Raw genomic sequence first — 12,694 nt, 5'->3', positions numbered from 1 at the left:
TTCTCACACACTCAGAACCAATGTACAAGCAGTGATGAGTCACCAGCATGGCAGGCCCACAACCACTGCCCCGCTTCAGCCTTCAGTTAAGTGCCTTTTGTAAGCACTTGGACAATCTGTATAGCGTGATCGCTGCACAAGAAAGCCCTGTGTTGGGATACGTGAATACGGTACTCATGTGCTGTCTTGGGTATGCCTTGAAGTAACGAGCTAGGTGTTTAGTCTTAGCTGACACTTGCACCTTTCTTTCATTTGAGGAACAAAGAGACACTTGCTTCTTCTGAACATTCCACAAATACCCCAAGGCAAGACAACCCAACCATTACAGAAAAATAATATTGAACGTTGTTGAACTAAAGCCACTGACAAACTACTAATTCCACTGTTAATGTTATTCATGTGTATGTCCAGATGTGTGGTGCTTTTAATCTTGATTGCAAGAGTCTAGATAACATCACCAAACCAGTGAGAACTGGTTCCTAAATGTGCATGCCAATATACATATAGAGAGTTTCATGATTATAAACCCAGGCCAGTGGGGGTAATTGTTGTCTGGGATCTTTGACTGTGGGCATTTGAACCTAATTAGTCTTGGAAAGTGCCAATTAGGTAACTAGCGCTCACCACTCATTACTGGCAACAGGGACGGGCTTGTGGGGGAGTACATTGGGGTTTTCATAGTGTAAGTTGAACGCCTCTAAGTAACGTTTGATCCTGTATGATTCTTACCATCGTATACTGTTGCCATTATGTGTATGCGTAACAAGAAAACCAATAAAAGATGTTTAAAAAAAATAAAAACGAGTGCTCACCATTGGTGGAAAAAGTACAGATCTCAACAGTGGATGAGTGATGTGAGCAAGAGTGTGTGTGGGACATGAAACTTCAAGAATACAACAAAGCAGCGTTATTCTATGTTCCCATCCCCACCCACAACCACTCCCTAACTCTCTACGGTTATCCTGAAACCCCCTGCCCATCTAATCAACAACAACTTCGCCATCTTTTCCCATGGGGGTCCATTGGTAGTAATATCGGTGAGCCTTGAGTACATCTGGTGGGGTGGCTAGTAAAAGTGCAACCTGCTTATGCGAAGAATAGCTTGAGTGTGCTAACTCACCACAGCCCCTTGCGCCCACCCTTGCCACAGGCCCTGCCTCGGGCAAAGTAGCCATTGACTAAGGCCATATGGCATATCCCGTCGTTCATATATCCCATATGGGGAGAACCGCATGATGTCTAAGCTTAGAACACCACCTACAACTTTGCTTAGGACATAAATTATTTAATGAAAATGAAAATGTATTGCAGGTGGTGTGAAATGTAGCATATCAAAACTATTGACCTTGATTCAAAGATGGCCGACAGCACTGAGTAGACGTGCTGACCGCGCTCTCTCCGTTACATAGTAAGGTGCCCACCACCCTGCAATCGGGACCAGAGGATCAACATTAAGGCTCAATTGAGTCTCCAGAACACTCCGTAGAGCGATCCGAGGAGCAACAGAGCAGCCTGCACCCCCAGGGGCGCGCTGACATCTGAGCGGCCTGAAGTAGGTTTTTGGCCGGTGTCGTGCAGGGCTGCACACCGGGAAAGAGAGAAGGAGGCCCCTCGCAAACCTATAGTGGGCTGACTCGGGACACCCATCGTCCGCCGCAAGTATTTGTGGGGCGGACCAAGGAGGCGCGAGGGAAATCCCCAGCAGAAGGACCCGACAAGGCAGCAGCAGTGATGGCCTGGGCTTCGGTCCCCAGAGGAGGACGCGCCCTGCGGAGGAGTGAAGGAGAGGACCAAGAGGAGCGCCGGGAGGTGATGCATCTGGCGGCTCCTTGGCCCAACAGCGAGCAGTGGCGGTGAGGAGGTGGGCCGTGAGTTGGGAGGAACGGACAGCGGCCACAACGAGCTAGCATCTGGCCCCCCCGCGACTGGAGGGACAGAGGCCCAAGGAAGAACGAAGAGAGCCGGCCGGACCTGGGGGACAAAGTGCAGAACCTACCCAGGGGGGACCCCACTAACTCACCAAGGATTTGAGTAGCAGCTACAAGGAGCGAAGGGGATCACACAGGGACCCCAGCCCCCTGGACTACAACGAACAAGGAGGGGCAGAGGGTAGCGAGAGGCACCTGCAGTACCACGGCATCAAGGGGGGGAGCAGACAAAAGGAGCGGGGGGAAGACCAGAGTCCCAGCCCCAATTGGAGACGGGCTTGCCCAGGGGTTTCAAGGGAGAATCGCTCTGGCCTAGCCCGCCCAGCCCAAACCAGGCTTGGGCAGCCCTTATTGGGACACCCCAAAGGGGAGAGAGCCAACAAGAAAAGATACGGAGGGGGACCAATATCGACCCCCAAAGGATAAGGAAGCACCCAGATAAGGCTTTGCAGGCTTAACGGCCTTTGCAGTGGCGCCACCGTATCACACAACTGATACCAAAGCAGCCCTGAAGAGTGGGGGATATCCCTGGCATTATAACCCCCAACAGTAGCACCCCGACTGGGACACGGGCCAAGGGGGCGAATTTGGAAGAGACAGAGCCGCCCATTGGAGAAGGTGGAAGGCGAGGAGAGTATACGGGGGGAGATCACTCACATGGTTGAGAGGCCCTAGCGGGAATGGGGGAGAGGGGAGAAAACCCCGGAAGCATATCGAGAGCCCCGGTGGGCCCTCGAGGACCTGGTGTGGAGAGCGAAACATTCACCCCAGAGGTCCCCACCGGAAAAGGTCCAGCAGGATCAAGGTGTAACGATGTCCGTGAAACAGAAGGGGAAGGGCGGAAAGGTCCAGCAAAACCCGGGGGACGCACCAGGAACACTCCCCAATATCTGGCCCTCGCAGTATAGCACGGAAAGGGTCAAAGCCACGCCCGAGGGCGCGAATGATCGAGCCACATTGGGAGAAGGAGACGCGTACCCCCCCTATGTCAAGGCAGGAATTTCGGGGAGAAATGCTGGCCCTGCAGAATAGCCTGTCCAAAAAATTTCAAGAGCAGTTTCAGCTGATGAGATCAGATCTCAATTCGGCCCTGGGGGAGATCAGACAAGATATGAAACAGCTGGGGGAGAGGACGGACCTCCTGGAAAGAGGGATGCAGGAAATAGACAAAGAAACAACATCCAACAGAGAAGCTATTGAAAGACTCGACATAGCAACACGGAACCTCGAAATCCAGATTGGCGACATGGAAAACAGGTCCCGTAGGATTAACATTAGGGTGAAAATGCTGCCGGAAACGGTCTCGGACAAAGACTTAAAGGAGGTGGCCCAGTCAATATTCGCGGAGATCCTGGGGGAATCATCGCCTGAAAGAGTGGAACTGGACCGCATCCACAAGGAAGGGAGAATGGTGAAGGGGCCGGCAGCAAGACCAAGGGACATACTGGCAGCATTTACCAGATACGCTCAAAAAGAGGCGGTCCTCCAGGCAGCAAGGAAACAGGAACCGATCATGTACAAGCATCACCAAATAGCATTATTTCAAGACCTGGCAAGCAGCACGCTGGTGGAAAGAAGACTAATGGGCCCAGTGCAGGTGGGGGAGGAGGAGGATCTCATACGGGACAGGTGGTATGGAAGGCAGGGGCCTGGGACCTACTAGGGGACAAAAGGGAGATCAAGGGGTCGAGAATGGGCAGAGGGAGCCCGGAGGCACTCCGGTAAGAGAGGGATCGAGGGCCATAACAAGCTGGGAGTAAACACATGCTGATAACCGTTCAAGTGGCTAACACATCGTTAGGGGGCTTAATTCCCCCCTCAAAAGGAAGAAATTGGGACAATTTACGAGGAAAAAATGACCAGATTTTCTGGGGCTGCAGGAAACACACCTTAGGCTACAAGACCAGGGACGCCTGAAGCTGAGAGGGTTCAATCAGATTTTGCATGCCTCTGGGAGGAGCAGATCCGGGGGAGTAGCCTTGGCCATCAGAAATTCGGTTGACTTTAGGGTCGCTGAAACAATAAGGGATAAGGAGGCTAGGTACATTGTAGTTAAAGGGACATACCAAGACAACCAATATACCCTGGCGGTAGTGTACACACCGAACACTGGTCAGGAGCAATTCTTGAGGCGGGTCCTGGGAGTGCTGGAAGATACGGCATGGGGAAAATAGTGTTACTGGGGGACCTCAACATAGCTTGGGACAGGGCGCAGGACAGGTCCGGGGACCCGGGGAGGGATGGGGCGGGGGTGCAGTGATGTCTGCAGGACGCAAGGAGAGGATTGGGAGGGTAGGGCTAATGGATGTCTGGCAGGAATTGAAAAACACCTTCCTGTCTGGGGTCCATGGATCACAGTCTAGAATAGACTATATCTGGGTGTCAACGGGTCTGATGGGCCGGATTGGAGAGGTGAAGACAGGCCCCATTGGCATAGCTGACTATAAGGTGGTATCCATGCTCATGGACTTGGGGTGCAGGGAAAGAGGGGTGTGGGGATGGAAATACCCCAAGTTTGTTCTTATAGACCCTGTGATCAGAAAGCAGACTGAAGGGAAGATTAGGGACTTCTTTGCACAAAATCAGAGTGGGGACACGAGTGAAGAGATAAGATGGGATGCCTTCAAGGCCACACTTAGGGGAGAGCTGATAGCAGCAAGGGCACAGATGGAAAACAGCTGAAGGTATTGGAGGAGCAGCTAGAGGCGGAGGTGGAGACAGCAAGGCAAAGGATGCGAGTAACCCCGACTAGAGCCTCCATGAGGGAATACAGTAGAGCAGTGGGGCAGTTGGAGATCCTCCGGACGAAAAAAGCTGAAGGGGCGCTCAAAGTTCGTCACATGTATTACGCTAAAGCCAACAAGACCGATGCACTACTCGCGCGCCTCCTAAGAGGGGCGAAATCTAGGAATGCGATCACAGCTCTTAAGACAGGCACAGGGGAACGGGTCACACGTGCGAGAGAGATACAGTAAACATTGTTAGAATTTAATGAAACCCTATATACAGAGTCCACAGGCCCACTTACAGGCAGAGTTCCTGGAAAAGGTGAAGTTGGGAAAAGTGGGGAGGGAGTCCTTAGAAGCCCTCAACAGGGAGATTACAGAAGAAGAAGTACGAGGGGTGATTTGCAACTTACCATCAAACAAGGCCCCGGGCCTGGATGGTTATACTGCAGCTTTTTATAAAATGTTCGTAGCGGAGCTAGTCCCACATCTGATGTCCCTGCTTAACGTCATCAGGCAAACAGGGAAAATAACCCCATCTATGGAAGAAGCTAAGCTAAGCTAACATTGATCCTCAAGCCCAACAAGGACCCCGAGGAGAGGACGTCGTATAGACCCATTGCACTGATAAATATATTGATGCCAAGATCTATGCGAAGATCCTGGCAAAGAGGCTCGAGCCCTTCCTCCCTGAGCTGATCCACCCAGATCAAGGAGGATTTATAAAAGGTCGCCAGACACATAGATGCCAACATTCTGAGACCAAAAATCTGTAGGAATCTTAAAGTTTCAAAAATAGTCAGGCGAGGAGGTAATGATAGGAATAGGGCGCATTGTCATTGAATGAGCCCGCTGCCGGAAGTGCATTCAATGACAATGAGGCACCTGCCACGCCTTCTGCCAACACGCCAGCTCGGGGGAGCCCTTGAAAGACTCCCCCCGAGTTGGCGTGGTGGGGGGCTAATGGTGCCTTTTGTGAAAGGCACCCGCGTTGGAGGGGCGCCCTTAGCCCACCGCCGCGTGTGCCTTTGACATCAAAAGCCTACATGCCCCACCTTCTCCCGCTACGCCAGCTCGGGGGAGCCCTTGAAAGACTGCGCCAAGCTGGCGTGGGCAAAAAAAAAATGTACAAAAAAAAGTATTAAAAAAAAAAAAAATCAGTATTTGGTGCCAATAAATCGGTAGGCGGTAGGACTGCTTAAAAACCGGTATCCTACCCCCTAAATCGGTAGGGTTGGCAAGTATGCAGACAGTGGATAATATCAGGAGGGTGGCCCACATGGTGGAAAAAGTGCAGTGGACGGACACTCAAGCGGTCCTGTTAGCACTAGACGCACAAAAGGCGTTCAACCGCCTGGAGTGGTCCTTCCTGTTCAGGGTTATGCAGAAGATGGGCCTGGGGGGAGGAGTGGGCGGCGGGGGAAGGTGGGAGTTTTTGAAAATGGTACAGGCTAACTATCAAACACCTTCCACGAGGATAGCGGTGAATGGGGCGATGTCGGGACCCTTTAAGTTGAGTAGGGGTACAAAACAGGGCTGCCTGCTGTCCCCAATGTTATACGCAATTTATTTGGAACCACTCCTGCAAGGAAAAAGAGACACAGGAGCGATACAGGGCATTCCATTTGGGGGGGGACTGCTCAGAAGGTGGCAGCATTCACAGATGATATGTTGCTCACCCTGACTAAGCCGATAGAATCCATTCAGGCGAGTAGAACCCTGTTAGAGGAGTTTGGGAAGGTCTCGGGCCTAAAGATCAACGTGGGCAAATCGGAACTCCTGAACCCGACTTGAAAGGCAGGAAATCCTGATGCACTGAGGACAGCCTCACCATTTGTATGGAGTCCGGGGGGGATTAGATATTTAGGGGTAAAAATCACAGCAACTCTTGAAGTCTGGTACGCCGCCAATTCCCCCTACTGCTGAAGGATATCAAGCGTGATCTCCATAGATGGAGGAGCCTCCGGGTCTCATGGATGGGTCGAGTAGCAGCAAAATGGTTACACTCCCCCACCTGTTATACTTTTTCCAAGCAATCCCCCAGTCGATACCAACAAGTTTCTTTAGGGAATTAAGAGGGATAACCAGTGAGTTTTTGTGGGAAGGGAAAATAGCGAGAATTGGAAGTCCGCTGTTGATGGCTCCCAGACGGGGAGGGAGGTCTGGCCCTGCCGAACTTTCAAAAATATTTTGAGGCTACGCAGTTGCAGGTAATTAGAGAATGGCTCCAGGAAGGGGAAATCAAGCAAAATAAACAAAGGGTGAATATGGACAGAGCAGTTGTACATTATAACTTGGTAGAGGTCTTGTGGCTCCCGAAGCAACATAGGCCCAAGCATCTTTATGAGAGCACCATATCTAAATTAGTGGCAGACAATTGGGATAAACTGGTAAGAACCAAAAGGAATCACGACCTTCCCCTCCCCCTTCACACCTATATTCAATAATGGGGACTTTACACCTGGGCTAGAACAAGGGGCATTTAAGCAATGGCAGGAAGGGGGCTGTAAAAAGCTGGGGGATATGTTCCCAGGATGGAGAGGTTCGCTCATTCGAGGACTGAAAGAGAATTTGGGGTGAGTGAGGGGGGGAAAGGCTTAGGTATGCACAGATACGGCACTGGCTCCTGAACCCCCAAAACAAACAGGCAGCGACCAGGAACTTGCACAGTTTGATAAAAATTCCTCTTAGCCAATGACGGGTCGAAAGGGTTAATTTCAAACCTGTACAGAATCGTAGATAGCACCCTACCCAGACAACATTGGCCATACATGCGGGGATGGGAACGATTTCTGGGGAGGGAGATCGGGAGAGAGGAATGGGAGAGGCTATGGAGGAAGATTCCCCAAACTAGCAAGAGTGTCCCAATTACAAGAGGGGTGGTATAAGATAGTTTGGTTGGCACTACACACTACTGGCCCGTCTCCATAAGATATACCCGGAGACCCCGGGAGCCTGTTGGAGGGGGTGCGGGATGGAAGGCACGGCTGAGCACATTTGGTGGATATATTCAAAAATTGAACCTTTCTGGCAGGAGGTGCATAAGGCACAGGAACAGGCCTATGGAAAAGGGGGTAATAGACCACCGGGAGAAAATCATATTAGGAGTCAGGGGAGAAGCTGAGGAGGGGGAACCCAGAGCCTGGGGTAAAGCAAGAGTGGTCCTCACGGTTGCAGCTATGACAGTAATAGCGCAAAGGTGGAAAAGTGTACAGGTACACATTGTACAAGACTGGTTACGTAAAATATGGGAGATTGTGGCTCTCGAGTGGGCAATGTATGCCATACATGATAAGCTTCAAGCCTTTGCAAGTGATTGGGGAGAAACTTTGGCATTCCTCAGAGACTACTTCCGGATTGGGTGGTGCCCCCAGCGCCTAAGACTACTGGACCTGCAGTGAAATTCGGAGATACGTCCATGAGAATTAATGGATCGAGGACAATGTGGAATCTGCCTCCGGGGGTGGTAGGGAGGGTGGAGAAGTTGGGGGGAATGAGGTTGTACGTTGTAAAACTAATAAAAAGATTAATATATATATTTTTTTAAACTATTGACATTTTGTGGAAAAACTTTAGATGAAGGAACGTTAAGAAGCAAGTTTAATGCGACACAAACCCTGAAATTCAGCAGGTGTTGGAAGCTATGGCACCTTAACTTCGTGCTGTCCCATTGCACAGCCCACAAGCACACAGATACTTCAAAAGGTTGACACCACATAAGTCGGTTTCATTATTTCAAATTCATCCCAGGCTCTTTTAACACCTATCTTGCTGCGCTCGCACACCTCATTTCCACCTTCTCCCCTAACTTCCAGTGTTATGCAGATGACACACAGCTCTTCTTCAAACTTCCCTTTGACCCTCTCCTTACTTCCTCTGTCATTCCTGACTGCCTATCTGCCATCCAGTCCTGGTGTACTTCCAATGATCTCTGCCTCAAGCCAGCAAGACTGAGATCCTTCCGATTGGGACTCCTGCTCCCTCTTTCTGTCCCTCACTCTGCCCATCTTCTGTGGGCTCTCCCCCTTCATCTGAAGCCAGAAACCTTGGAGTCCTCTTGGACTCCTCTCTTTCCTTCCTCCCTCCCTCACATTCAGGAACTTGCCAAGAAGGCCCACTTTCAACTCCACCTCCTCAAAGGAATTCTCACTTTCCCCCAGGAGCTCAATGTATCTAGAGCTCTGATTATCTCTAGGATAGATCACTGCAATAGCCTTTTCCTTAATATACCCTCTTCTCTATGCCCCCCTCCAGCTAATCCAGAATAGGGCTGCAAGATGTATCCTTGGCCTCAAGCCCAGGGACTGCATCTCTCCAGTCCTAATAACGCTTCAGTGACTCCCGGGTCCTGCAAGGATCAAATTCAAATCCCTCTGCATCATCCATAAGGCTGTCTAGGGCCAGGGACACCATCTACAGCTTGCTACTAAATACTCTCCCTCCAGATCTTTACGTCCCTCATACACAAACTTTGTGTGTCACAGGATTTGCTAAACAGCGAGCTGGTGGCCGATCTCTTTCCTCAGCAAGCTCCCTGCTTTGGAACAGCCCCGCGTTCCCCTTCGTCTTGAGCCGGATCTCCTGAAATTCAGTAAGATCCTAAAGACTTTCCTTTTCACCTCCTCCTTCCTCCCTCCCCTGCTAAACCTACAGTTGCTGAGATTGGTGATCAGGGCCCTTATTTGTCCTCTTGGACCCTGGCCCTCCCCATACTCAATCACCTTCAGCCTCCGCCCTCTCCCAGCTCCCACTGGCCTATGCAACCACATACGCTGCACTTACTTTATTGGCAGCTGACCACTTTCACCTAGGCACTTAACCTGCTCACTCCCTAGACCTTACCTTTTGGTACACCTAGCACCTACCCCCCTCTCCAACTCCATCCCTTCACTCTCTCTCTGCACTTGCACGTTCTGAATGCTCACAAGACCTAGTATGTCCGGCACTAACTTTCATTGTTTTATTTGATTTTCAATTACATTTTCCCTCCCTGTCGCCCTGTGGGCAATTTGAAATACAATTTACTTGATGTGTAAGCGACTTGCAAATGCACAATAAATAAAATAAATTGTGGGGAACCTGAGCCAATGGTACAATTTAAACCTAGAACTCTGGTTTAACACCTGTATTTTAATGACTAATCCCACTTTTAATACGTTGACAAAGGCCTAAAGGAATTAGGGGAACCTGTGTCAGAAGGAGCTAACAAAATAAGTTATTAACAGTTCGGAATCTCTGAATACATGAACTTAAAGTAATGCATAATCTTTATAGGCCCTGCCCTTCCTGGGACATTCTACCCTACAAAAGGAAGTGTTCAAATGATGTAGACAACAGAAAGAATTACAGCCTAGTCTTGAGTCTGTAGCAATATGGCTACCGAACGCTAATAACATAAAAGTTCCAAGGATTGGCCAAAGCAAAGTTCTTAAATCCTATTCTTAAAGTCCATCCATATCCTATACGAAAACATACTTGTTCCTTAGTTCTCTTTGGATTTACAACAGGTCACTCCCAGACTATTGATTTCTGGCATCACACCATGCTCTTCTCAAATGTGGGTTTTAGTTCTCAAAGCAAGCTTGCCTCTTGTGCCTTAGGTTTCAGGATGCACAGCAAGCCTCTTTCCTACGCCTCGGGTTTCAAGATTCAGAGACTTCTCATAGGCCGTGGGTTTCAGGATTCACAGTAGGCCTCGTTTTAGGCTTTAGGAATCAGTACTCACGCACACTCTAGTAGAGACAAAGGCAGTACTAATCTCCTTCCTCGTCACTGGAGGTGGCTTCAGGGCTTGGCTCAGTCTCTGGTCCCTGCAGGGCCCCTAAGATATGGGCTATAGACCACGCAGCTCTCCCTTTCCCTTAGCCAGAGCCTCAAAGCATCTACTACACCTGCCTCCTCCTTCGGCTAGAGCATCCAGGCAAAAGCCACCTTTTCCACATCAGCGAAGCTGGATGCTTTTGCTCTCATGTCCTTCTGGAACATTGCAGCACGGACCACCAACATTCCTCCTAGAATACACTACTCTGCTTGGATTCACCTTTTCATACTTCCTACCCATGACTTTCACTTTCCTGATTTGCTCGAACATGCTGAGTAATTGACCTCTGGTTGGTTCCTGTGCTGCTGCAGACTGCTCTCATCACTCGGTCTCCCTTTTCTCCCATTGGAAGACTTGGAATTCAGTCCTCCCTCTATGTCTAGGCTAGCAGAAGACTTCAAAAGGGTTTCTGCCATACTGTATGCAGTTGAAACCTAAAATAAGGACTCTACTCGAGGTACTGACAGCGTGCTATACTCTACCCCATGGATCTGGTTTTGCTCTTCACCTTGAGGCTACCTGACCTGTACAGTCTTCCAGCTTGCCGTCCTGGGATTCCCTGCCCTCTGCTATGTGCATGGGTGTTATCTTGTGGAGCAGTGCAAAATCTTGAAATTTTGAAACTGCGGTCACATTACTTCAAACCAGGAGCAGGCTATGGTGGGGAGGCCTTTCCAGGTGTTAAATATTTCTCTTGCCTCACCCTCGGTTCCCATTTCATACTTAACCTATCTGGAATCCAGTCCATTTGTGTTCCAAGGCACTGATGCTTTACGGGGAGTACTAGTACTTAAAACAAATAAAGAGCTTTTCAGATCTTAATTAGGTCTTCTTCACTCATTCGTCCAATCTGGGAGTTCCTTAGATTGGAATGGTACTTTAAGGAAGTTTAAGTCCAACATGGCATATTTCCATCTTTTGGACTTAAAGCCAAATGGGGCTTTTGGTGCTCACTTCTTACTACCCTGGGCCATACCTCAGCCATCTAATGGGTCTCCTTCATCCCCAGCGGCTCCCCCACATAATCCAACCACTTGTGGGGAAGTGCGACTTCAGCACACTATTCAGAATAAGGAAAATGTGTTTCACAATGCTACCGATAAAAAAACATTTTGACAGTGTACAGTCAATACATAGTCCTAGCCAATAACACAAGTTAAATTTGAGAATGGTTACAAATGCCTTTTTTTTTTTATTTTATTTTTTTTAAAGTATTATATGTTTGCTGTGACAAAGTCAGTAATCTGACCATATCAAGAGGGGATGAGGACCTTCCCAATCGCCAGGGGGGAAGTTTGCAGTTGGGAGGGGCCCATTTCCCGTCCCCTCCCTATGTGTCTACATGTATAACTACAGTACCACTGTAATCACCCCATTCCACCTGAAAACAATGCTGGCCAGTTGCTTTCTTTGCCTTTCAGATCACCACAACAGACCGCCAATATCTAAGCATACTACTCAAAATAACAAAACAACTCCAGTCATGAAATTATGACAACCGGCAAGAAGCGAGAATGCCTCCTAGTCAAATGTCAGAAAGCCAATGCAGCTGGTAGGGAAACCTGCTTCAGTGTGCACCGTGCTCCAACAGCCGCAATGGAGCCTTCAACAAGCGGTAACAAACTTGCAGCTGAGAAGCATCCAATCGAAAGGAACGACTTTCCCATATTAACCTCAGAATTCACAAAAATGTGGCCCCTTTACATGAACTGGTACACTCACCAATGCAGGCCGACACAGTTTTAGAAAGGGGCAGGGCTTAGCCCTCCGTTTGTGAATGTTGACCACTATAACACTTGAGGGGCAGGGAAGTCAGTGAGAGATTGGTTGGGGGAGGATGCCCCCAATGGGAGACGAAGAGGGGGGACATAAGAATGGTGACAGGAAACAGGAAGGTGTGGGTTGTTCAGGTGTTGTCAGAGGAAGAGGGGCGCAGCCCAAAAGACCAGAAGGAGGAAGGACAGTGGAGTGGAGAGTGGAGAGCTGTAGCAGAGTGAAGAGGGGGGAGCAGTCGCAGAGTGGAGAGGGAGGAGCAGTCGCAAAGTGGAGAGGGAAAAGTAGCAGGAGAGGGTAGAGTAGCAGAAGGAATAGTAGAGTGGAGAGGGAAAGTAGCAGAGTAGAGAGTAGAAAGAGAGGGGAGAACAGTAGTAGAGTGGAGAGTGACAGGATAGATTATGAGAGTTAACACTGGAGGGTGGATGTAGAAGATAGAGAGACAG

At 49.5% G+C, this 12,694-nt stretch overlaps 1 protein-coding gene across 2 annotated transcripts in view; it reads right to left on the bottom strand.

Annotated features, from left to right (window-relative positions):
• The window catches only part of USO1 (USO1 vesicle transport factor), a 1,608,467-nt gene that overhangs the window by 808,403 nt on the left and 787,370 nt on the right, over window positions 1–12,694 (bottom strand). The gene's annotated exons all lie outside the window — the stretch shown is intronic.

This window comes from Ambystoma mexicanum, chromosome 6q (assembly GCF_040938575.1).
Source record: "Ambystoma mexicanum isolate Mex_15411 chromosome 6q, UKY_AmexF1_1, whole genome shotgun sequence".
Classification (NCBI taxonomy): Eukaryota; Metazoa; Chordata; class Amphibia; order Caudata; family Ambystomatidae; genus Ambystoma; species Ambystoma mexicanum.
This window is presented reverse-complemented; position numbering and strand designations above follow the sequence as displayed.